This window comes from Athalia rosae, chromosome 2 (assembly GCF_917208135.1).
Source record: "Athalia rosae chromosome 2, iyAthRosa1.1, whole genome shotgun sequence".
Taxonomy (NCBI): domain Eukaryota; kingdom Metazoa; phylum Arthropoda; class Insecta; order Hymenoptera; family Athaliidae; genus Athalia; species Athalia rosae.
In genome coordinates, this window is record NC_064027.1 from 14,983,084 (window position 1) to 15,008,385 (window position 25,302).

Below are 25,302 nucleotides of genomic sequence, written 5' to 3' on the forward strand. Positions count from 1 at the left end.
CAATGTCAATATACGCGACGATTGCTGGATATTAAGAGTGAATACGTGAGCATCATGTATGAATCTTGAATCCAACGAATCAATAAATGAATGAATGACTGCAGGAATGAATGATGGAATACTTGGATTCACAGGGATTGAAATTGTCCTAATTCATTGATATTCACTTTGATATACGCGACAATCGCTCAACATCCGGAAAAAATACAGGAATGTCATGTTCAAAGTCTGGATTTATTGAATGAAACAATGGATAAATTACTGAATGGATGAATGAATAAACACATTGATTCCGGAGCATCGTAATCATGCCGCTGAATTGATATCAATGTCAATATACGCGACGATTGCTGGATATTAAGAGTGGATACGTCAGCATCATGAATGAATCTCGAATCCAACGGATCAATGAATGAATGAATAACTGCATGAATGAATGATGGAATACTTGGATTCACAGGGATTGAAATTGTTCCGATTTATTGATATTCACTTTGATATACGCGACAATCGCTTAACATCCAGAAAAGATACAGGGATGTCATGTTCAAAGTCTTGATTTATTGAATCAAACAATGGATGAATCACTGAATGGATGAATGAATGATCACAATACTTCCGGAGCATCGTAATCATGCCGCTGAATTGATATCAATGTCAATATACGCGACGATTGCTGGATATTAAAAGTGAATACGTAAGCATCATGAATGAATCTTTAATCCAACGGATCAATGAATGAATGAATAACTGCATGAATGAATGATGGAATACTTGGATTCACAGGGATTCAAATTGTCCTAATTCATTGATATTCACTTTGATATACGCGTTAATCGCTTAACATTTAGAATAGATACAGGGATGTCATGTTCAAAGTCTTGACTCGATGACTCAAACAATGGATGAATAACTGAATGGATGAATGAATGATCACAATAATTCCGGAGCATCGTAATCATGCCGCTGAATTGATATCAATGTCAATATACGCGACGATTGCTGGATATTAAGAGTGAATACGTGAGCATCATGTATGAATCTTGAATCCAACGAATTAATAAATGAATGAATGACTGCAGGAATGAATGATGGAATACTTGGATCCAGAGGGATTGAAATTGTCCTGATTTATTGATATTCACTTTGATATACGCGACAATCGCTTAACATCCAGAAAAGATACAGGAATGTCATGTTCAAAGTCTTGATTCAATGAATCAAACATTGGATGAATAACTGAATGGATGAATGAATGAACATAATTATTCAGGAGCATCGCAATCATGCCTAATGATTGATACCTATTTTAATAGACGCGACGATTGATCAACATTGGCAGTGGATATATAAGCATCATGTATGAATCTTGAATCTAACGAATCAATAAATTGATGAATTACGAATGAATAAATGAATGTCTACATCAATCTATTAGGATCGAAATCATGCCGATCAATCCATCAACTTATTATTTGGCATGATTACGATGCTTTTAAATTTATGTGTTTATTCATCTGTTTATTTATTCATTCATTTATATATTCATCCATTTATTTATCCAGTTTTATATTCATTCATCCATCCACTCATCGTTCACGGCAATCGTGTACGCTGTTAGTGAGATATGCTTAGCGATGCACCGACGTACGGTGAGCGCGTAGAATAGAAATTAAAAGTTCGCAATCTCTTTCTAAATTCCACGAATTCATACGGTATAACGCAGCTGAGCGATGGTGTTTTCTGAACGATTAGCGTGGGTGAGCTCACGGTGAACCAATATCATTTGCAATCATTTCGCTTGCAGATTCAGATTCCTGAGATCAAAATACATCAAGATTGCGTGGGAAACTCTTTAACGAAAATTCCTGGTTCTGATTTAAGATTCTGAGAAATATCTCAAGGCTATGGGCTTGGCGTTTCTTTAAGACAAAAGGTAACGTTTCATAGAATGTCAATTCTAGTACGCTCATTGAATGCATTCTGACTCGAGGAATGCAAATCCTGCAGACCACTTCCGATTTTATTACAAGTCAACGTATAGAGAATAATAATTATCTCTTACCTGTAGATGAATTTTTCAGCACAACGTGCGTACAGTAGTTGAAAGTTGAACCGTATCGCGAAGAACTAGGCAAACTTGATGCCTGTCAAGCATAAATCTGAAATGCGAAAATACTATGTCAGAAACCGAGTCACATGTAAAATCGTACCTCAAATATATCAATAAATTCGTCCATGGAATGGCAATGAAGCATAATTTCAAATCAAAATCCCGATTATACCGTTCCGCGTACAGATCGGGAGCATCAAAACATGATGGTCACGGTAAAAACATTGCGTACCACTGCTTGTGTATACATTTCCGAGGTACGGAATTCACGAAATTTCCAACGATATAGGTCTTTCAGTAGCTACTGAAAATTGAGCACTTTTTCCAAATATGTAGATCAAATTGAACACTACTTCCCGAGTTACTACTCACAATCAATCAAAACTGCAAATTTGACTCGACATGTAAAAGATTCGTATGATTTTTCTATTTTGCTCGTTTAAACTTCACCAAAACAGAGAACTACGGCGCAGCAGTAACTGCGTATTAATCTTTATTTACCTCAATGTATCTCCATCTTTCTCTCTCTCCTCTTCAGCTTGTTCTTCCTCCTCTCCAAGGATGTACGCGATAGCCATCGATGTCGCTCCCGACGACGTCGCTTCGGCAGCTGCGGCCATACTGCCGTTGCTTCGGAAAAGAAGGATCTACGTACGAGACGCTCCGATGTCCGAATGCCGAATTTCACGTTCGCAATTCACCGTTTCATGACACTCGGATGGATCCGGCTCCATTCCGGTATTTTTTCAAAACATTTAAATTTAGCCGGAAATTTGTCGCATATACCGTGGAACAAACGTACGTGATTTTATGTCTATGAAAAACTGAACGGGGGTGTCGAGAGCTTCATATTCATTCCTTACAAAGTTTCCAGTAATCTTTTCTCGCACCGTTATTGCATTTTTTGCAAAAAAAGACGAGATTCCGAAATCGTGGCGTAATCATAGAACTATATGGGGCTTAGGATAAAATGTCACAGAGGTGAAAAGTTGCGCGTGTTCCTGGGATGGCCGGAATTTTTTGTTCAGAACTTTTTGGGCAATTTTTGTTTTTCTATTTTTGGTCGGGACTCCGATGATTGAAGGAAATTTGAAAATGATGAGAATCTATCAAGAAACAAAAATTTGTTCATTATTTCAATTTTGATTAATTATGATTTTTTTTTTTTTAGATATTCCGCTAAAATTACTGTAACAATTTTTATATAATTCTTTGAAATATAATTGTCACAATTTATCCAATAGAACTCGGAGAATTATCGTAACTTGAGTTGTTGAGTTTCAAGAGCTATCAGACTTGATACAAATAAAACTTGGTTGATAGAAACGAAATAGTCTCCCACCAGTTTTCCATTGGAAGAAAATCGCCTTTGCGCCGGTCAGATACTCCGTGGTATAGGTACGCCCGTTCTTTCGAATGTACTTGGCGCGAGGACTCCGCCGTGTCTCTTGATATGTGGTATAATAGTTATTACGTTGCATGCGCCAGGACGAGCAGGCGGACGGGAACACTGCCGTGTGGATTAATGTATCGCACCGGTGGAATAGGATGCATCGTTGAATGCATTAATAGTAATCTCGATGCATTTATCCAGTTGACTTAATGGAACAGTATCGTACATAGGATACAATCCCACACTCAATTATACAACCGGGGTAACTCGATGCGTTTTCATCCTTGACTTATTGTCAGTACATAACACATGCATACGTGCAACGAACGCGACGTTACTCTCAAATTTACAACTTGCGCGTATTGGATTCGCGTTTCCGTTGAATCTGCAACTCGTTATCTCATCGGTTTTCTCCAACTTTTTGAATAGGTAATAACGACGATTCGACGAACTCGATGTGCAATATCATATTCAGCATTATTAGGTACACATTACTCTCGTCTATTCTTATATACTTCACGTTGAGTAAGAAAAAGAGAAAGAATTACGGATACAGCGAGCTGTTGCGGTTTCTTTATGTTGCCTTGACAAATATTTCGTAGCGAAATGAAAGAACAGAATGTGACGTGCAGTCTATCTGCTTTTTATATATCGCATGTATATATACCGATTCATGTACCTAGATACGTTCGTGCAGGTAGTTAAGTAACTCGAGTCGTACCATGCCGAAGAGAATAGCGCCGTATATAAGTTTAGTAGAAAAACATCTCAAGATATTTTTCCTACTCGAAACCCGAGGACAAAAAGTCGAGGAGAAAAAATAAAATAAAAGCTCCTTTACAACAATAGCCCCGTGAACTAATTAGCTTTTGGTATCTGCTACAAATGTCTGTAGAAAATGAACGCCACACCCTCCGTCCACCCTTACAAAAGCGTCTAGGGTGATTCGATACGAAACTCCGGCGATCCGAAATCCACTTGATGGGAAACTGATCGATCGAGTTTCAACTCGCAGAGAAAAATCGCAAATATTTTTTTTTCAATTATCATAAACACCTTATTTTCTAGGCTATCGAAAGAGAAAAGCGATCCTTCCATTATATCCTTTTCTTCTTTTTTTTTTGGTTTTAATTGTTTTCAGCTGTTCTTCGGTATACGTGTGTGCCTCTCGTGGAAGCAGCGGCTCTCCTCCCGTCACTCACTTTTCATTTAAATTTAAACTGGCTAAAGTGCCCGTGTCACAGAAATTCGAACGCACTTACGGCTTCGGCAATCAATCAATGGATAAAAAATTTCGTTACGCGAATATTTCGTATTCAATTTCAGTTAGAGGTTCCTCTGGTACAGCTTTTAAAAGCCCGTATCGCTGTTGCCAGCGCCTCTATTGCGTGTTTCAATCAAGTATTATATTCGTATAGACAGATGGTATTTGAATTCACGCTTATATATTCATGGTTATTTGATAAAAAAAAAATAAATAAATAAATAATGTAAAAAAACCTGAATAAACGAAGAAATAATAAAAAAAAAAAAAAAAAAAAAACTGAAAAAGAAATCAATCCAGTTCAGTCGGGATTTGAACGGTATGAAAAAAAAGCAATAGAAGAAAAAGAAAAATAAAATACCATGACACGATTCTGTGTAGAGCGAAGCGATTCCGATGCGTGCGCTTTTTCTCGGAGATATTTAAAGCTCGTCCTTGTTCCGAGTTTTTCATCTTTCACCAAACAGTAATTATCTCGGAGATCTCCACGATTCTCGAGGTAATAGTTTCAAACTTTGATTTTTAATCGTTCTGAACCGTCCGTAATTTCGGTACGACGAAGCGCGGAGTTTTGTCGAAAAGTAAGTGGAATCGACGGATATGATCGGAGATTAGGCCCCACCCCCCTAAATTTCGGCGGTGATTCGTGACGTCGAATCGATGTCTTGAGCCTCATCGGTGGTGGACGGGGTCTCGTCTCCGGCGCGGGATCGGTTCGGTTCGATAGAATGGGGGTTAATTGAAACTTTAGGAAATGCGTCGCAATTAACGTAATTTGGATCCGCTGTCGGTAGCATTGTTCACAGTTGCGGTTGTATCGTGAGTCCCTCGAGGGGTGTGGGGCGTGGTTTTGTATTTGCATGTAGCCCCCCTGTCGTTATTCCCTCCGGGAGTGAAACACTCGCTCTATGCATACTCACCTATTTATGTTTTACACTCGAGCACTTGTCATTTTATGGAACCGCTCGTGTATCCACCGTATATTTACGCACACTTGCGACGCATACGATTCGGGGGATCAAGTGGTAATTCGCTAAAACGATATACCTAATCAAGAATTTCGATAATTTGATTTGACGTTCTCGAATGCGGTTGTTTTCGAAACCCATGGTCGCATGTTTGGTCGGCAACATTTTGTAAATACAAGTTATATCCGCCCACGAAATTCTTTTTTTTTCTTCTCTCCCCCGACCATACTTCGTCAACAATCTGTTTTTCTTGGCAAACTTCATCCCTTCTAGCCGATTTCTTTCGCAGGTTCCGCCGCTACCCGTATTTGAATTTAGTTCCTTCGGGGCATGGGAAAACAAGACCAATTAAAACTATATACAAAGTGAGTCTTTGCTGACCAAAGCCAGATCCACCCTCACCCCCCTCGTACAATTTGCCGTAGCGTTCGCCCCGTGGAACCACTTTTTCCAACCTTATATACTCCGCGGAAAAGTCGAGGAAACTTTTTCTCAGAGTCGGAGTCACGCGATCAAATTATAGTCCGAGAGGAGCTGCTGTGGGTAGCACCGGTTCGATAGGTTCGTTGGCAAAGTGTGCAAGCGACGAGAGAAACCTCTGTAAGGATATTTCGTTTCCGGTACCCCGGTGCAGCAGCAGCGGCTGACGTTCCCGACGCTTTGGATTGGTTCGTTTGCCGGTGGTTAGAAAATTGGCGTATTTTTCCTATACGTTCAACCGGAACTTTTCCCATAAACTAATTGACCAGCTTCAGGATATTAAAGATATTAAACGGACGAGTTTTTTGATCGAGGGCGGACGAAGGGGGGATTTCCAACGTCTCGCCAACCGAAACGGCCACTCCTATAATATTTCATTTATCAACCGGTGAGATGCTGCGAGCACTCGGAAACTGTATCGCGACGTAGTTTCGTATTACCCATTATCGTCGAAGATACGGATACGATGATTTCACCGCTGACGTATATATACCTCTACGTGTACCCGTTGACTGGGGCTACGTAGCAATTTTCTCGATTATTCGAACTCTGCAGTACCGCGAGTGAACCCGATACTCAACGTATAATCAATTCTTCTTCCCCCGCGGTCAAAATATTTGGTTTCTCCAATAATGGTGGATATACACGTACACCGTATTATTGCTTTAATAATTATTGTTAGCACGCGGCTAATGTACAGTCCGCTATGTCTGTCCATGAGCTTCCGTTAACGGAAACCCCCCCCAACACCCCCGCCACCCCGGACCAATATTGAACGTCGCGTATATTACGCTACGACCGCGCGTCTCCTGCGGACACATATTTGTTGATGATATTGTACAAATTACAGCAAAGTAAATTCGAGCCAAACCCACCCGTATGATTGTCGTACGGAGCCTTTTCAAAGTTGCGGATTATTTCTGGGTGAAACGGTCGGAACTTGTCATTTTTCCCAGGCTAGCTTGCAGAGATCGGGGGCGAATTTTTCCAGGCACTCTTATCGGACGTTTATTCTGCACGAAAAATTTTTCAGATTTCGGAACGCGCGATGTTAGCCGAGCAATGTTTTCCGAGGAATTCGATTGAGCGGTGGAAAATGGAGTTGTTTTCGCGCCGGTTCACTCGGCTGAAGTGGTATTTAATTGAAAAACGCGTTTCCTCGTGCTCGCGGGCGGACCGCAGGATTCAGATAAAATGTCATCACCGTTGGCTTGCCGACAAATTGTAACGCCGGATGAAAGGAGGGATAATTCCAATTAGGCCCGGTGATAGCCGAAGTAGGTGGTGGAATAAGATAAGGTTATTTATTTCACTGGCTAATTTATCTCGGATAAAAAGAGCTTAACTCGTAATGCAAACTGGATAGACGCCATGGATGTACATTATGGAAAAGCCATGAAGTCCTCGGGGACTCCGGAGAACTTGTAATCTCAAATTCAACGATACTCTAATTGCTTTTTTAATGACTCGTCGGACGGACGTCAGCGCGAATGAATTTTATTCAACCCTCCCGCATTTCTTTCGAGGATAGCGGAATACCTATGGGGCGAATTGGGGCAATGCGGACCCGCGAGGCAAGGCGGATGATTTTTTGTTTTCAACAGTTTCCGGGCCGCGCGGCGCTCCCCAAAGATCGTCCATTGCGCCCCGCGGATACGTTTCGCCTCGCTTACCCCTACCTACTTTTCATTTTTTCGAGTACGTACCTACCTATGTACACCTATATACAATACCTGCCTTATTCCCATCCACCTCTTTTCTCTCTTCTTTTAATACTATAAGCCTTAGGCTCTCGTGTTTCGCGTTAAGCGGATAACGAGATCATCGAGGGGCTTGCCGCGTTCGGAAAGCCGATCAAAATCGATCTCTTAGCTCACCCGCTCATCCCTTCATCCCTGGACGAGAGGAAAGTTGAAATCTAAAATCCGGAGGACTAACCCCCGGCGCACTATCCTTTCTGAATATATATTCTCAGCCCTCGCTGCCAATTCCACTTTCTCTCATTTCTCCTACACGTAGGGCTTCCGTTGCTGTAATTCCCGTATCGTTCGACCATCGTTGAAAAGGTCACCGTATCCACGGGGGATGGGCTGCGGAGGCAAAGAAAATCACCAAAAAAGCAGAGGGGAAGGGGTCAAACTTTGAGCGAAAGCTAAGAAAAAAAGTGGAAAATTTTCTCACTTTATGTCGCGGCCGGAGACGGTGGTGCGATGATAAAAATCCAGAACCGGTTTGCATATATCGATTCTGCGGAACGTCCTAACCGCGATTTTCAGGGATTACGTAGGCGTATAGGTATCCGGAGTATTTTTCCGTCCGACTCAGGTGCGCCGCTGCAATTTCCCCCAACCCCCCCCCCCCCCAACCCTTGGATTCGTTATTTAGTTGTCTCGATTTCGTTTAACGTAGAGCATAAATAAATTTCCGATAGCCGAGCGTCTCGCTGGTGCGCGTGGAGTGGGTCGGCGGACGTGTGGCCCGTGGCTATGTATACATACGTGGAGCAGAGGGGAGCCGATAGAGAGAAAATGGAGAGAAAAAGAGAGAAAGAGAAATAGATCGTGGACTTCAGTTTCGGAGGGAACGGAGGCGAGCAATCGTTGTCTACTCTATCGCCTCGCAAAGCACACTACACCACCAGTTCACGCGTCCGTCCTGCCTGCTCCGTTTGTGTCGCCTGCTCCGGCTCTCCATCGTGTGCTCTTTTCCGCTTTTTTACTCTCCTATTTGTCTATTTGGTTTTTATCGTAGATTTCTTTTTTCACCTTCACTCTCTCGGATGTTACGGTGGCTATCGAACAACGGTTCCGTACACAACGTTCGCAGAGTGCAGTCGCGATGCGAAATTTCCGAAAAACTTTATCGTTTCAAAAAAAGTAGGTCAATTTTCGAACAAACCGAACTTTCGAGCTCTTCTTCTCCCGCCCCGCAGGAAGTTCGGGGGCCGAACCGAGAACAGGGAAGAGCACGAACAGGTGGGGGCTGCAACGTCAACAAATATGGCGTCCAACAAGCACGCGTGAAACCACGTGTTGTCAGATACAGGACGTCGTTTCCTTGTTAATCAGGAACGGAGTATTTCGAATGATATTTCCGGATCACCGTTGCAAATATTTCAGAAGACAGGACGACGAATCGTACGAAATCCTCCGGACGTCTCTTCGATTCGAGATGAAGTTTTTATCATCCCTCTTGTTCCGCTGACTGTGAAATCGTCGGACGGTGGAAGCTCCCCATTATCGCGGAGCTAAAAAGTCCGACACCGCGGACTGTGCCAACGTTTTTTCTTTCGTTTTTTTTTTTTTTTTCTCTCCTTCTTTTATTTCGGACGGAAGAGTTCCTCTTATAATCACTTCGTTAAAATCACGGGGCGATAATTCTGTTTCCCATTCGTCAAGGGTTCGCTACCTTCTGCCCCTCGAGTAAAACTTTTCCCTTATATATCTATATATATACTTTTCTACGGATTAATTTACTCGGGAGAGTCGACGAGTCGTTATCGACCCAATCGTGACAATTCATTCATATCACCCGCTGTATACATCTCCCCAGCAAATTGCGAAGAACAACTCCGCAGCGATTAAATTTTCTAATTTATTCTATTAACGAATCATTTTCTTCCAGCAGTTTTTAAATCGTTCCTCACTGTATTGCGTATCGTGAACGATATCACCCGCTAATCGTTACCGAACGAAGTTCAGCTATTCTTTTTCTCACCGTCTCTATTTTGCCGAAGAAGATTTGAGGAGTCGACCCGCGGATACACGTGGACTATGAGCTTGTGTCAGTATCGTCTTGACGAACGATACCTGTTGCTAGTTATTTTTAAAGCAGTGTTAGTACTTTGTAATACTGGATTTCAGTAGTTTTATTAAAAATAAGTATCTACCTCCAAGTAAATCCTCGCTTGTGTTTAGTGAAGTGTTTAACGTCTTCTTTTCTCTAAACGGATTACTTCTTCACTCTTCTTTAGCTAGCTGCAGTAATAAGGTAAGTTACTCGGCTAATTCCTCTCTACGCCAACACCTATCGCTGTATACCTCACCTCGCACAGAATCGGTTTCTTCTAACCGTGAATAAATTTTTTATCCTTCCGCCCGGAAAATTATTGTGTCCCAACGGAATTTCCGTTGATAATTGTACCTTGTATACTTGTACCAAACGCTATTCGCGCGAGGCGACGTTTTTCAATTATTCGAATTGAGAATGCTCAATGATTCGTCCACCGCGACGAAAACTCGAGATAAAATTCACAGAGGAACCGCGAGATCTTCACATTATTTTCACATAATGGATTTAGTTTTTCAATATTTGAGAAAATTTGTGCTCAATAAGAGGAGGCGCCGTGTGCATCCGAGTGCAATTCCTGCAGAAACCCAATGTACTTTTAACTCAACTTTTAAAAAGGAATCGAAACTTAAGCGTTATAATTCAATGACTAAAGTGCAGTGCAACTGTTAGCCAGCTTTCGACTAATTGAATCAAGAGTTGCTCGGCGGGTGTCTCTGTGGGCTTGAATTACCGTTTTTCCAGGCTGCGGAATCTGCTCCGAATTATACCGTACACTTTTTTCTCTCTTGTGACTTTTAATCTTTTTTTCTCGAATTACGAGAATGTTTCAGAAATCGCGCTTCGTGTTCGGGATCGTTGTTAATTATTTTTCGATCGTTATTTTATCCTATAAGCCACGCAACATTATCGTTATATACGTATACACCGGTAAATAAACAGCGAGGTATAAATTTATAACAATTTCGCGAACGTGACTCGATTACGTTCTAGGCACTGACCAGTTAGCGCCAGGGATACCAATCATCTACGATCCATAAGTTCGTGCTTATCGAAATAAGTTACTGCTCGGCCACGTGGTGTACTGTAATTTCCTTAAATCGATGGCTCTCGTTATTCGAATCACCGAGAACGTGAGCACGTGGCACTTTATAATTTAATAGCGGAATGGAAAGATGCGACCTATACGAAAAAATCGGTACGCTATTGATCGATAATCTGCGCATGATCCTCGTCTGATTTAATAATACATGATCAATTAACGTGAATTCCGGTTGACGAGATTCTCGGAATGGTAATGTCGTTTCAGATGCTCTAAAGGTCATGACCCGTGACGAAGTCAGAATAATACAACCTCGTCCGTACATAGTAACGTAGATTAGATGACGTGGTTCAAGTATATACGTACGATACATGTAACCGCTGCCGACCTCCACGGATTGGTAAATGTTTACAGACCATTGGCTGATAAGAAATTACTTACCTATTACATGACATCGTCCCGCGTGTCGGGCGCAGGAACTTTTGAAGACTTTTCATCGACGCGACGAACGCTGATTTTTTTGTAGAAATTCACAGTTCTTCTTCTCTCGTACCGTCGTCAAAGCGTAACTGTGGCGTGCGGGGTGAACTTTGGAATTCCGTCAGAAGTATTTTTGTTCATATATTATATGTATAAATGAGACTCGGCGTTCATTCCGTACAAATATGATTTACCGACTCCGGCAATGAAGACCCGATCTGACGATGTTTTTTTTTTTTTTTATTTTTATTCGCATCATGAATTTTAATTGGCTGCAAAATTAAAGGATGAAAGAATGAATGTATGTCCGCCACTTCATTCGTTACACGTATAATGCGATATACGTACACGGTACGTTCGCCCACCTCGTTTCGCTGGTACAACCTAATCTCGATAATACCTCGAAAAGAGGTTTCATTTTTCCGAATATTTTAGAAGCTCGTAAAATTTTCGTCTCACGTTGACGCCGACGGGTAACGAGATACGGCCGGATTACAAAATTTTACCAATTTGAATAAAACGCGATGAAAATGATGCTCAACGCGGGTTATCAAACCCAAAACTCTACATTGAATGTAATTTTCTCGAGGTAATAATTACCGTATAATTCGACTCGAGAGAAGACTTTCATTTATTAAACAATCTTGTCAAAAACTTACTGAATACTGTTACATATTTACGTCGATTAAATAATTAATCGCTCAATTATCGTAGACCCTGTGCGTATCTATTATTCTCGGGGACTCGAAGTAACTATTTATAACATGCAGCGAAATTCTTCTCAACGAAATGAAGCGTAAAGTAAAGCGTTGAACTGCAGGTATAAAGGGGTAAAAAGAGGAGCATTGTATCCTCCCTAGTTTCCTTCGTTTTCCTAACGTTGTCGTGAATCATTGGGTGCTCCAGAATCCCGTTTAAGAGTACCGGAGCGTTGATAAGGAAGGTCAGGTCACGACGCCGCAACGTTAGGAACGAACGATGAGGGGAGAAAAAAGGCCGTAGAGACCGAGATAGAGCTAGAGATGGATTCCCGTTCACATGCGGATACGTATGTACTTCATGGATGTACGCGCGTAACACTCGGGGTTCTTCAATCTCCTTTGATTGGAGAAACTCGCTTCTTCTTTTTCTTTCGTGGCTTTTTTCGAATCACCCGACGTGCAGGACGGAAACTATCGCTGTTTTTTTTCTTTTCAGCCAAAGACCGTTGGTTTAGAACCTGCTCTAAGTACGCTACGTTTCGGTGTATACGAGCTAACGATACTTCTTCTACTCTGAAACATCCGACTAGTCGGTTAATTAGCTCTTCCAAGTGACATCTGAACCATTCAGAAATAGAATCGGAGATAAAGATATTAGTCTGTTAATAAGTTGGCACGATTTTGATTTATTTTTCGACCAATCCCTTATATTTGTTATAATTTGTGGTTATATCTCCGAGTCTCTCTATACACGGTGTGGTGTATTTTGAGATTTATTGGCGCGTTGGTACGCTTATGCGGATGAAAAGTTTTTTTACGCTTCTGGTACCTGTACACAGCGTCATGACAGCTACGGATTGAGCAATATTTTTTATTCGAACAACTGTTGTCCGGTAATTGGCTACAAGTTACATTATGCACGCAGTCGATATTCATGAAATAAGAACTAATTTTTTTTTTCCCTGAATTATGTTCGGATTTTTTTTTTTTTTTTTTCATCGAAATTTAACGATCTCTGATTACATCGGTTGTATTCCGAGGACGTGTTCGGCGTTGGAAATTGAATCCGATCTCAAACATCGGTTCTTTTCATCTTTCTCGAGCTACTTGACAGCTACAAATTTATAAAAGAGGATGTAGGTAATCAGCGTGAAACTTCCACCGCGCTTATAGTATTGTAATATAGAGCCGCGCGAACGGACAGCTGGGCCACGTCCAAAAGAAACTTGCCAATGACCCACATGATTTAAAAATAGAGGGGAGGATTCGTATCAGCGTTTAACATCTGTCCCATCATAGTCGCTGCCGGCGAATAGTTTCGCTTTCGTTTTGATCTTTAAAAAGATTTTTCTCTAAAAATGATCCGCCCAGTGTTGCGACGAACGATCGTTACGCACCACTCCGTCAAAATACGATCGAACGTCGTCACAATTGTTTCCCAACAATTTATCGACAGCTTAGCGCGTATACGCGTACGCATACGTATCGTTCCGGCGAACAACTATTTTTGGATCAAAAGCGGAATTTCTTTCATCTTTTTATTTTCTTTCGTTCATTTTAATTAGCGCATAGTTCGCGGTACACAGTAGTTCGAAGTTAAAGCGACTAGGAGTGTAACAAGTTGGTCCCGCTGTGGCGTTAATGAAAAAAATTAATATTTCTCCGTACGTGTAGCGCGAGCGAACTTTATAATCTTATATATAACACCGACAAACTTTAGTAACGACTAGTTCGTTTATCAGGCCGAATAGCCTTGGGGACGTCGAGTAATAAAAAATCTGAAATCGGCTGATAAGAACGACGACCAATCAGAACGAGGCGTTAAAGAAATAGGTTTACACCCGGGCTGCTAGCGGAGCTGGCTAACCGTTCACGATAGTTTCAGGCTCACGAACTATGCTCTGTGGAATTACCGCGACTCAACGTTATTATTAGCCCTACTACATCTACCTATACTCTATATTTACCCATCGCTGTTATCGTATATTTTTAGAAAATAACAATCATCGGACACGATCCGCGTGTATTCTTATCATACGTAATCGTACCTCTACGAGCTTTCGCTCGTAACGATTCCGTATCGATTCTACCAAGTTGGGCAAAATTTCTATTCTCTTCCTCGTTGAATTGCCGCGAGGAACAATATCGAGATTTTTGACCGTGAGTATCGCGAGTGACGGCAAATTTCTCAATCGTAACATCGTCGCGATCTGCATTTCGTCGATTCGCCGGGTCGATTTCGACGCTTAAAAAATATGTTCCATTCGGCGAACTCTGCAGCAGAAGCGATACGACGGTGGGGCGCCGCGACTCATCGATTCGTTCGGCCCATTAAAACGGGGCTAATTATTCTTTCTGCACATGTACACGGTATAATAGGAACCTCCAGAAACTGACTCGCGTGATCGCTACTAATTTACCTTCGTTCCAAAATCTCATCGCCAATTTCACGCCTCCGTTGAGTCCGGTAACCCATACGGGTTATCCCGGATCGAAGAGGAGAAGTTCCCCAAACAGCAAACGGCGAATAGTAGAGCCACTACCCTACCAATTAAAACATGCAAGTATTCAGACACGCGATGCAGTAACACCTTCCTCTAACCCAATTAGAAAACACTTCCCTCTCACCCGCCCCTCCCCGCCAACAAAAACCCGTATATATCCAACCCCCGACCGAGCCGCGAAACGGAATGGAAATTGAAACTTATACTTCTAACGAACGTTCGCCTGGGATGCGTGCACCACCGGCACGCGGTCACCTGCGTATATCGTGTGCGTTTTAATTTAGAGTTGTTCGCACGTTGTCCGGATTTAATGTGATTATATCAGCGTCAATCACGTTTATCATAGTCTCTGCGCGCCGTTGCTGACAATAGTAGTTGTCCGAAGAGCGAAGCAGCTGGTATCGTTATCGTTGCGCGTCACTCTTTGCAACGTACGGTATGGCAATTAGATTAAGATACGTCCCGCGAAAGTAGTAGGCTGGCTTTTAAACGTCGCGGTAACTAATTTGAGCGGCAACAAATTCCCCCACTTTATAAATTAACTCTTTCCCTTTATCTCGTCGCCCTTTTTCTTTCTCTCACTTTCTCTTCTACTCCGTCCGAAGTCGGGAGCCACACTTTTCCCTCCCGTTTCTAAACCGTTGTTAGAAAGTTAGGCACGCGCGCGCACAACATTTTGACACTCTTAGACACTTGTACGGTCGGCCGACAGTGAATTAAATTAATTCAAACTTTGTAGCTTGCAACAGTTTTTGACGAAGGAACTAATTTTCAGAGAACCGTAGTCACTCTCCGTCTGGAGGCCCTCGCGAAAATCTGCCCACTTAAAATTTCCCAAATTCCGAGAAAATAGCCCGAACTTTGGCGAGGATTGAACGCGGGCGAACGTATTTCGAATGTAATTTTTCACTTTTTTCCTCTATTTAATTTTTGTATTTTTACCGAACGTAATTTATGCGCACTGCAGCCCGCTTATGCGGATCTACCGAACACATTTATCACACGCGTCCAACGGAGTATGAGAACATATTCTAGGCCGTTTCTATCGTTTTTATACCTCGCCCGATGTAACATTATAGTCGAATCGAAAACTGTCAGATTCGTATAAATTTCACATAACATTTGCGTCAGCATATATGCATAATTCTGGCTACGTGCGCTTGACAAATGGCACCTTTTTGGATGAATTGAAAAGGGGTTTTTTCTTTTTCCTTTTTTTTTTTTTTCCTTTCACCCCCTTTCTTCGGATGGAACGAATGTTGAGGTACGTACCGACATTGAAACTTCTATATCAACTTTTTTTTTTCAGACGGGTACGACACTCGTTGTCGCATGGAAATTTAATCATAATTTTGATTAAAATAACTCACCTATCGATCTCAATAGATTATAGTATTTGAAATTCGAAATTTTTCCCAGCTCGTACAGATATCCTCGTTAATAACGTTGCGAGTTTCTATTTTACGAGTGCTAAGTGGAGCAGCGAAGCCGTCGACTATAAGTGAATGATCTTTCATTCCATTATGAATTCCTGCCTCGCGTACGTCGAGAATCCCGGGGGATATTTCACGGGATAACGTTAGCGAATGGGTCGAGTGACATCTCCGGCAGGCATGTTATACCGTATTCTTCGTACACCGAGAGCCGTCCGCGTGTCGACGACGGCTAATTTGCCGTTTTTAATTTTCTATTCTAAAGACCTTCAGCCTAGGGCCACGCGACAATTACGAGGATGACGGGACGACGCATATCGCGGGCTCAACGGAGAATCGCGACAACCACCCCATTCGTTGAACCCTTGATTCGATGGCGACGATGGAAGTGAACGAGACTTCGCGGGGGGCCTGCGACTCTGGACTTTAGGTGTAGGCGATAATCAGCCGAAGGATCGAGGAAAAGTTATCGTCGCGAAGTGGCGAAGTTATATACCTGTACGAAAAAAATGCAAAATCGACTGCATACTTTCGAAGGAAAGTAAAAATAGGTAGTGAGAACATATGGGATGAAAAATTTCACTCGAAGGTGATCCGCGTATTCCACGGTTATTTGAACAAATGAAGTAGAGTACACTTGGGTTTGTGTACAAATCTGGGTATACGTACGTAGGTACGTGGGATCGTAAAATATTGTGATTTACCGAGGAATGAACCGCGGAAGCATGGACGAACTCGTGAAACACACCCTCTCGCCGAATATGCTTCGTTTGAATTTGTATCCGCGACAACGTTTGTGCATCGTTTTATCATCATCTATTCCACACGACAGTTGTTTAAATGAGAAGTACCTTTTTTTTACAAAAGAAGAGGAAAAGAAAAATCGCGGTAACTTCAATCTGAACGGATAATTTATGAAATCTAAACACTGTAACCCGGTTATTGTAGGATATCGGTAATCGTCGACGTGTAAATTTTGGTAACGGAGGTACCATGCAAAAATCGTTTCCGGAAAAAAATCGGTTCTACGTTATTCGGTATATATTTCCATCTGCTCGTAATGGCCGAGTCAACGTGCAGTTGGCTTTTATAAATGGTGCAGAGGTCCGTTCGTTGCAGGTTCGACTGCTTAACCTTCACGTCGTCGAAACGTCTGAAACGTCAGTCAAAACGGACCTTACGCATAACGTAAAACGCACACCCCTGTCCCCCGGTCTCTCGATCCCGTTAGCCGCTCCCAGGATATAGCACGGAGTTTGCTCCCCGGGGATACGCGAAGCGGGAGAGGGAAGACGGGTGGAGAGAGAGAAAGAGTGATCCGGGAGGACGCGGGAGGGAGCAAAAAGTAGGAGAGGGAGAACGAGAAGGGATGGAGGGTTGTAGGGATAGAAGGGGGGGGGGGGTGGCGGCAAATTGAATCTCGCGCAAGACGTGACTGCCCCGCGGGAACATTGGGGCTCGCTGAAAATCACGACGCGATTCCCGACAGAACGGATATAATAGATATTACAGCTTGGTAAATGTATATTGTGTACCCAGGTATAGCTAAACCTCGTCTTATACGTACACGGGTGATGAGGGTGATTTTTTCAAATGTCGACACGGGTTTCGACTTTATGCTCATAGAATGGTTTCAAAGTTCGGAAAAGCTTTTTGTGCCGTGACAGAGGTCCGCGGACTTTTTTTTTTTTCTTTCACTTCTCTTCTCCCATCAAAGCCTTCTTCATGAAAAAAAAAAAAATGCTGCTGATTCCGTGAAAATTGATATTCGAAACCGTCGAAACGATAACTTTGTCTGAATTTTCGCCGATTCGAAATTATAGTTTTTCGTTCAAACCTTCGAATTTCTACCACGGGACCGCATGTATTTTTTTTTTTTTTTGGCTGAAACGAGGAAAATTTTAATCTATTACAATATTAAAATACAACAAAAGGAAAATGTTTCTCTGTAGCTTGAGAAAATTCTGAGATCACGAGGTGCAACTTCTTACCGGTATTTGGAAAATTCACCCGTACATATGTATATAAACGTATTTACCATGGGGCGGCGTACGAAGTTACGACGGGGAAACGATAAAACGTGAATTAAACTAACTCGCTGAGCATATACGTACGTACCTATGTATAAAGGTTTATGCTTGCCAGTAATAAGGCTGGTTCGTTCATTGGATTTACAACACATCTACGAACTTCGCCTGATAATGTTTCGTACACGATTTGCAGCAGATGCGAAGGAATCCATGGCGCGTGTGTCGGTTTTTACGTAAAGAAAGACGGTTTTTTGATCCGGCAATAATTTGCCTCGTTTGTTCGTGGGACAATCGATGAGTTTTATACGACAGAGTTTCATCTTTCTAATAGTTTTTCTTCGAAAACTCACGGGAAATCTCATGAAAATTAATAGAGAGGAAAATTGTCGATCGAATTTGTGTAATCGATTTATCTTTAGCGAGACGTCGAGATGGACCATTATTTCGGATCGTGTTTATTGTTTTGTACCGATGACAATCTATTTCTGTTTTATCGTTTGTACAGTATGTAGACTCGGATCGTTACCGCAATTTATTGTAGCTCAGAGTATAAAAATGTTTCTCCACAATTTCTCTATCGTTGTATCCGTCCGGCATCCCGCGGGCGAATCTCTCTCGCGAGATTTATACTATTTCTGGTAACAGCCTCTCCTTTTCATTAGAAAATAGGTTGAAAAGAAATATTTTTGATTTCCCTAATTTCCGCAGCCGGGATGTTGAAAATATATTTTCAACGGACACGTCAACCGACGTACAGACCGGGGCAGCGACGCGGTAACGCTATCGAACTGACCATACGTGGCGAGGCGAAGGCGAGCGGTAAATATCGCATGCGGTGTACCGTCGTATTCCGGAAAAGTAGTTCGATGGAAAACTCGCGTTTCGCTCCAGGTCGATTACGATACGAGTAATTTTAGTATCGGGTGAAATCAATATTTCGACTTATAAATTTATAAATTGTATAAACGACGAACGGCGTCTGCTATCGCGTGAATATTCGATTCGATGCCGCGGTACCGCGGAGCGTTGAAATTGAGAAGAGGTTAAAGGTAGGAAAACGAGAAGAAAGGAGAGAAGAGAAAAACGAAGGAATAGCAGCTGAGTGCAATAACGGGGCGGATTATATTCCACAAATTGTTAGGGAGTCGCGCACCCGCGCGGACTTTCATATATATAGCCCACGGTTTGTTTCCTTAATTCGAATTCAATTTGGGATAATAAAATTCGATTTTAATTAAAATACTCATTTGAACCTGAGAAAGCGACCTGCAAGGGGTGCGCTGTCTCAACGAATTAGCGTAATACTTGCACCGATTAAATCCGACCAAACGAATCAAGTCGCCGGTCGTACGACCATCGCGTGGAAACCAATAGTTTCTTCGGGAGGACTGCGGAGGGTAACGAACTCACTCCGCAACGCCAAAGCGTAACGAAGTGAGAAACCGTATTCTCGCCATAAGCCAGATGGAAAAACGCGATCTCCGGGTGCGAAACTACCGAAACAATCGACAGGGCGCTACGAGGAGCTTTCCGAGCTCGCACCTCGCTAGGACCAGATATGCGCGATGCCTCTCGGGTTCGCAACACCGGGCGATAGGAATTGCGGGCGTTCGTAACGGGCGGCTTTGCCGAAGTCGGGAAATCAGCGGAGCGTGCCGACGACGAGTTCGCTCGCAGTAGCGAGTCTCGGCGTCGGGTCAGCCGCGGCAAGGTCAGCGCCGCTAACATTCGCAGGCGTCGCGTCGCGGCGTCTCTTTCAAGATACAGACTCTAGGTACAGGCGATCACCGTATTGCAAAGATTATTTGCACTCCGCATTGAAAAGCCATGCAAATTTCAAATTTTCATATTTCCTTTTATTTCCAATTTTGAAAAACTTCAAACTTCCTGCGTCGTTCGGCGTCACCAGGCTGACTCTGATTCCCGATTCCGATTGTCGGTCGATTTTTGTTGCACCTTGCCAAGGGAGACCGACAATTTTTATTCAAAACACAAACAGGGACTGTTATACCATTTCTTCGACTGCAGTAGCAGAGTTTCGACGGAATTATCAACGGCACGTTGGCTCGCTCGTCTCGCTATCCTATTATACGTTATCCACCTCAAAGAATCTCCGATTACACGCGAAGCTCTAGCAGTTGAAGTATGAAATTCTGAAATTCTGAAATTCAAGCTCTCCCGAAAGCTCGTCAGACATCAGAGCTCGATTCGGGGCGAGCAAAGGAGGAGAATCATCCGGATTGTTTTAAATGTTTAACCAGTCCACATATTAACGGGGAGTTCGGTCGAACTACCGGCACCTGCGAAGGCGCATCGTACGTACAATACAGGCAACCGGTGAAACATTAACAAGCCTAACCACGTAAAACTAATATCAACTTTGTATTTAATTACGCTTAACTACCGTGTAACCTGGTAGCTCAGTTAATTATTGGTCGCGGCTATACGTATGTATAACTGCCGCTCTCGGGTGGGTATGGGTGGGTTATACGTTTTGCCGAGGCGAAATATACGAGTCGGTCTTGAGCGAACCTCCGTGTGATCGGAACTCCGCCAAGTACGGTGCGTGACCCATTCTCTCACGATCCTCGACCTCGACATCTGCAACCTCCGCGAATAAAAGTAAAATCTTCCTTCGTTCGTTCGTACGTTTGTTGTTTCATTTTATTTTCTTAAATATTCTACACGTAGTACGCGCTCCCTTTCGTATCGCCCGCTGTGCGGACGCGATGAAATTTTGATTAAAATCAGAGAACGAAGATCGATGTTGAATATTGGAAAATATAAATACATAAATAATAATAACAACGAATCTAGATTTAAATATAACTCCGAGTGATGTTTGTTAACGCGAGTCAATATTATGTACGAATTTTTATTTATTTATTTCTTTTTTTTCCGTTCTTTCGTTACGAGTATGATTATTACACATTTACATCGAGATTTGCATAGTATATTTCGAATACAACTTTGTGAACGCGAACGCGGCGGATATTAAAACATGATTTTATGATTAATACACTACCTGCGGGACTTCTCGTGGATATTTATCACAAATGAATGTTTTAATTATTTTTCGGAACAGCTGCACGAAATTATTTGATGTTGTTGAATTTGTATGCTTTCGCTGAAACGTATATCGCATACGTACGGGTCGTACATATCATCGCGGTACCTAACTAACAATAATTATCGCGCGTATTCGTATACATATACCAGTTGCGGTTGCGGCGAATAACATTCGTGGAAAGGATTTTTCAAATTCGTTAGCATTGTATTTTCAAATTCGTGGCTGATGTACATGGCTGTACCATAGATATATTGCTGTACGTTGTAATCGTTGCCTACATCTCGTGCGTTCGGAAGCGAAAACTGAGGACTTAGAACGCCTTTTGTCGCGATCGTTCGGTTTCCCATTTTTAGACAAGACGCGGAGGTTCCCAGGTAATCGCACACATCCGTTCCCGTAGAGAACCGAGTAGAATATCTGTATGTTCGGCATAATACGTATAACTATTTTCGAAAGTTTTCAAATAAATCCGGGGTAAATTGCCGTTTCGGGATGAAGGAGAGAAAACTTTTGGCCATTCGACTCGAACCCTGCGCACTTTCACACCTCTTCCGCAGCTATAAGCCACGCGCCAATTTCTTCGCTTCTTTTACCGTGCGGATATTCTAACATCCCTTTTAACCCGCAGCCACGGCGGCAGCGACCGTGGGCGAAAACCGAGGCGCCGAACTCCGGCGTATAATCTCCCCGTGCCCTCGAGACAACTTTATTAGCAGGAGATTCTTCAAGTTTTCAGATTTCTCGCATATAAATGCCCACCTCCGAAACTGCTGCTAATTCCGAATAATCCGGAGAAATCTTCGTACCGCGTACCGGATACACAACACTATTCACATAACTTGGCCTCCGCTTATCGACCGTACAAATAGGGCCAGCTCGAACTTTGTCATGTTTATGCGTAAATTTTCCGTTTTTGGAAATTTTGCGTCGCATCCTTCGATCGCGAAGGCGTCGAGGAGATCGGGTTCAGGTCGTGGCGGGGGATGGGCTCGAATGCAACGGGATTATTTTGTGCGATATATTTTTCCGGATTCCGTACTATCGCGTCTCCGTCTTAGCCAGGGTATACGCGCGTTCGGTGCTCGGCACTCGGCGCTTCGTCTCCTTTTTTTTTTTTTTCTTTTTTTTCTCTCGACCTCCCACCGCGCTTTCGGTGTCTCGCCTCTATTCGGTTCATATCATTACGGGGGTGCTACTCCATTCCGTTTTATTTACGCACCGGCGTGCCCAACGCAACCCAACCTGAACCCGGACCAACCCGGTCCGACGCAACCTCGTTCCGTTCCTTTTTTTTTTTTTCTTCTTCTCCGTATATACATCTCGTCGTTTCCTTTTCATCCTCCTCCCGTTCTTTATAACCACGTTTAACTTGCCAGCTCTTGCGTATTTTTTCTCGCACACCGAGTGACGACGCACCTCAGATCTTATTAGATTATTTATTTGAGGGTCGTGAGGACATCCCTGCCGCTTAAGGGACGCCCCTTGCGAACTTACCGTTGTTACTGCACAGCTGCGTAATGTGCAGAGTGTTTCCGTTCGGAGTCTTAGTATCCTATATAAATATCCAATGCTGTACTGTAAGTGAAAATTATAAACGAGAAATTCATGATATCTACCTGGGTAATATTAGTGGCTCGTTAAAGAGCCACGTGGCTAATTATAGGTTTCCTTATCGAAATTATTGAAACGCCCTGCACGCGCTCTATTTTTACGGCTCGATCGATCGGTTTGCCAAACCATTTTTGTTGGTAGGAAGAGTGATTTCTCTAAGTTTTTATATATATATATTTTTTTTTCCTCCTTTCCTATCCCGTTTTTTCCTCCCTCTTCTTTTTTTTTTTTTTTTCTTTACTTCGGGAAGAATTTCCTTCTGGGAGGGCGGTCGGAACTCAGATTATTTTATTCACATTTCCTACTCGTCTGAAGTTATTATGAGTAACTTCAAAGTTATGACTTATCGGAAAGAGCGATCGGCAAAGACCGGGAAAAAGAGGGTATGGAATTTAAATAATGATAATCATAATAATAATAATAATAAATAAGTGAATAAAAAATAACTCGCTTGCAGAAATACTCTTGTGAACTGAAATTAAAGTCAACTTGCGCACATACCTCTACCCGAGGCCTTCGGACAAGTTTTCATATTTTTTACATTTCCCTTTCTCTCTTTTTTCTTCCTCCTCGTCATTATTTTTCTCTCCAAACTCTCCCCGTTTTATCAGCTTCCGGCGATGGGCCAACGCGAACGATGTAACGTAGTCGTAGCGCGGTGCGGTCTCGGCTTTCTTGCTTCGAATGTCATATATTTTTCGCGCCCCCTCTCCCCTTTTCCACCCACCCCCCAGTTTAGTGGGTTTCTACGCTGGACATATAAATGTCCCCTTGCAACCCGTCTCGTAATATATAGGGGTTTATACCCTTGGGATAGCTTATACGTAGCCGGTACGGCGGAAGTTGTGCTTACAACATTCCATTCCGTAAGCCACCGATGCCCAAAAATTGCCTTTTTAATCTAGATTATACTGCTCGCGTTGCTACAAAAAACGGTCCCCGCTTCTCATCATCCCTCGTCGCGCCGAAGAAACTAAAAGAAAAGATAAAAAACAAAAATAAAAATAAAAGTAAGATAAATAAACGTACGTAAAAAATGATGGCGCTCTTGATCCTTATCAATTTTTGTACTTTCGGACGAACGTGGCAGAGTAAGATGGCGATAGTTTATCGACGGACCTCTCGACCGACGGGTGATTTGTAAATTTATCATCACCGTAGTTATATCGGGTGGTCATTGTAAGTTCGGTAAACCGGGGTATCCGGCAAGTGGAATTCAGATATGAGAAATGCTAACGAAAATTAGTTTATAGAATCTGGGCCCTCCAGGATCGGTGGGAGGTGGATAGAGATGGCCTCTAAACACCCTTCGGTGGTCGCCACCAGACTCGGTACACGCGTCTAGGGACTAGAGGGTTAAAACAGCCCTCGGTGAGTTTGGTCTGAGTGCGGGAGTGAAATATTGCCCTCTGGGAGGAGACCTGGGAAACCGAGAACCCGAGAAACTTGGGAACCTTGGAACCCGGTTCCAGTCTATCCTAACCGCGTACATCGAAGACCTCTTAAATTGTAACGACTACTTTATTGGCATTACCAAGAAACTGTAAGAAATCATTGAACTTTTCTTAACGTTTTTCTTTTTCAAACTTTCTTAAAGTTTCACCAGCGGCAACTGTCGAAGTACCTTAAAAGTAATTCGCGTTAGTTATTTTCGCGTTGATAAAAGTGTTTTTTTCTCCCTTCACTTCTCTTATTTTCTATCGTTATAAGCCATCGTTGATATTTCACCGAAACGCTGCACTCCGCTCTCGGGTCGGAGGAAGGTTTTGGTAAATCCGTCCAAATAATTGAACGCCAGCAATTATAAATTGACACACATGCCGTATACCATTGCCTACGTCGGCCTATAAATTGTTCGAAGGTTTTTGTCTAAGACGAAAACTAGAGAGCGTGAGGTTGACCAAGATGAGCACAGGCTAAAGCATCCTTGTTCTATGAATGGGGCTTTCCACGTCAAATGCGCCTTTTTGTTTTCAAATATTTTTTGAACTTGATAAAACTTTATCGACGTCTCGAGGGGTCTCAGGAACCATACTCAGACCACTTCTTTGACGGATTCGTGTTTCTCGGGTCAAAATATGTTAGAAAATGGTGACGCTATCAATTTTAAAAATACTTCATTTTTGGCCGAAAAATCGACATTTTTTCTAATTAGATTTTACACGGCATTCTGATACGCCCAATTTTTCGTCCTCCCGTTTGCCCGTCTAATAAAATTTGTAACGGCGGTGATCGAACGATTGAATAAACCGCGTTCCTTGGAATTGACATTGTAGACTCGAAAGTAATCTTAACAGAGCTTTAAAGCGTCCATAAATAAAGTCACGGATTTAAGAAGATCTGGTACAACGGCTTTCCGAGTCAAAACACGAACGACTACAGCCGCACGAAGTTCCATCCACCCGTCGAATCGATATCGAACTT

General features: G+C 42.5%; 1 long non-coding RNA gene across 15 annotated transcripts in view; it reads right to left on the minus strand.

Annotated features, from left to right (window-relative positions):
- LOC105684788 overlaps window positions 1–25,302 on the minus strand; it is a 115,503-nt gene that overhangs the window by 7,592 nt on the left and 82,609 nt on the right. For 12 of the 15 annotated variants that reach the window (XR_007277114.1, XR_007277115.1, XR_007277125.1 and 9 more), the window contains 2 exons: window positions 2,615–3,219; window positions 2,066–2,162 (listed from right to left, as the gene is read on the minus strand). This is a non-coding gene — a long non-coding RNA (uncharacterized LOC105684788). Of the gene's footprint in view, window positions 1–2,065; window positions 2,163–2,614; window positions 8,549–11,490; window positions 12,190–25,302 lie in introns of those variants that run through there. The other 3 variants (XR_007277121.1, XR_007277127.1, XR_007277124.1) reach the window with 3 other exon arrangements.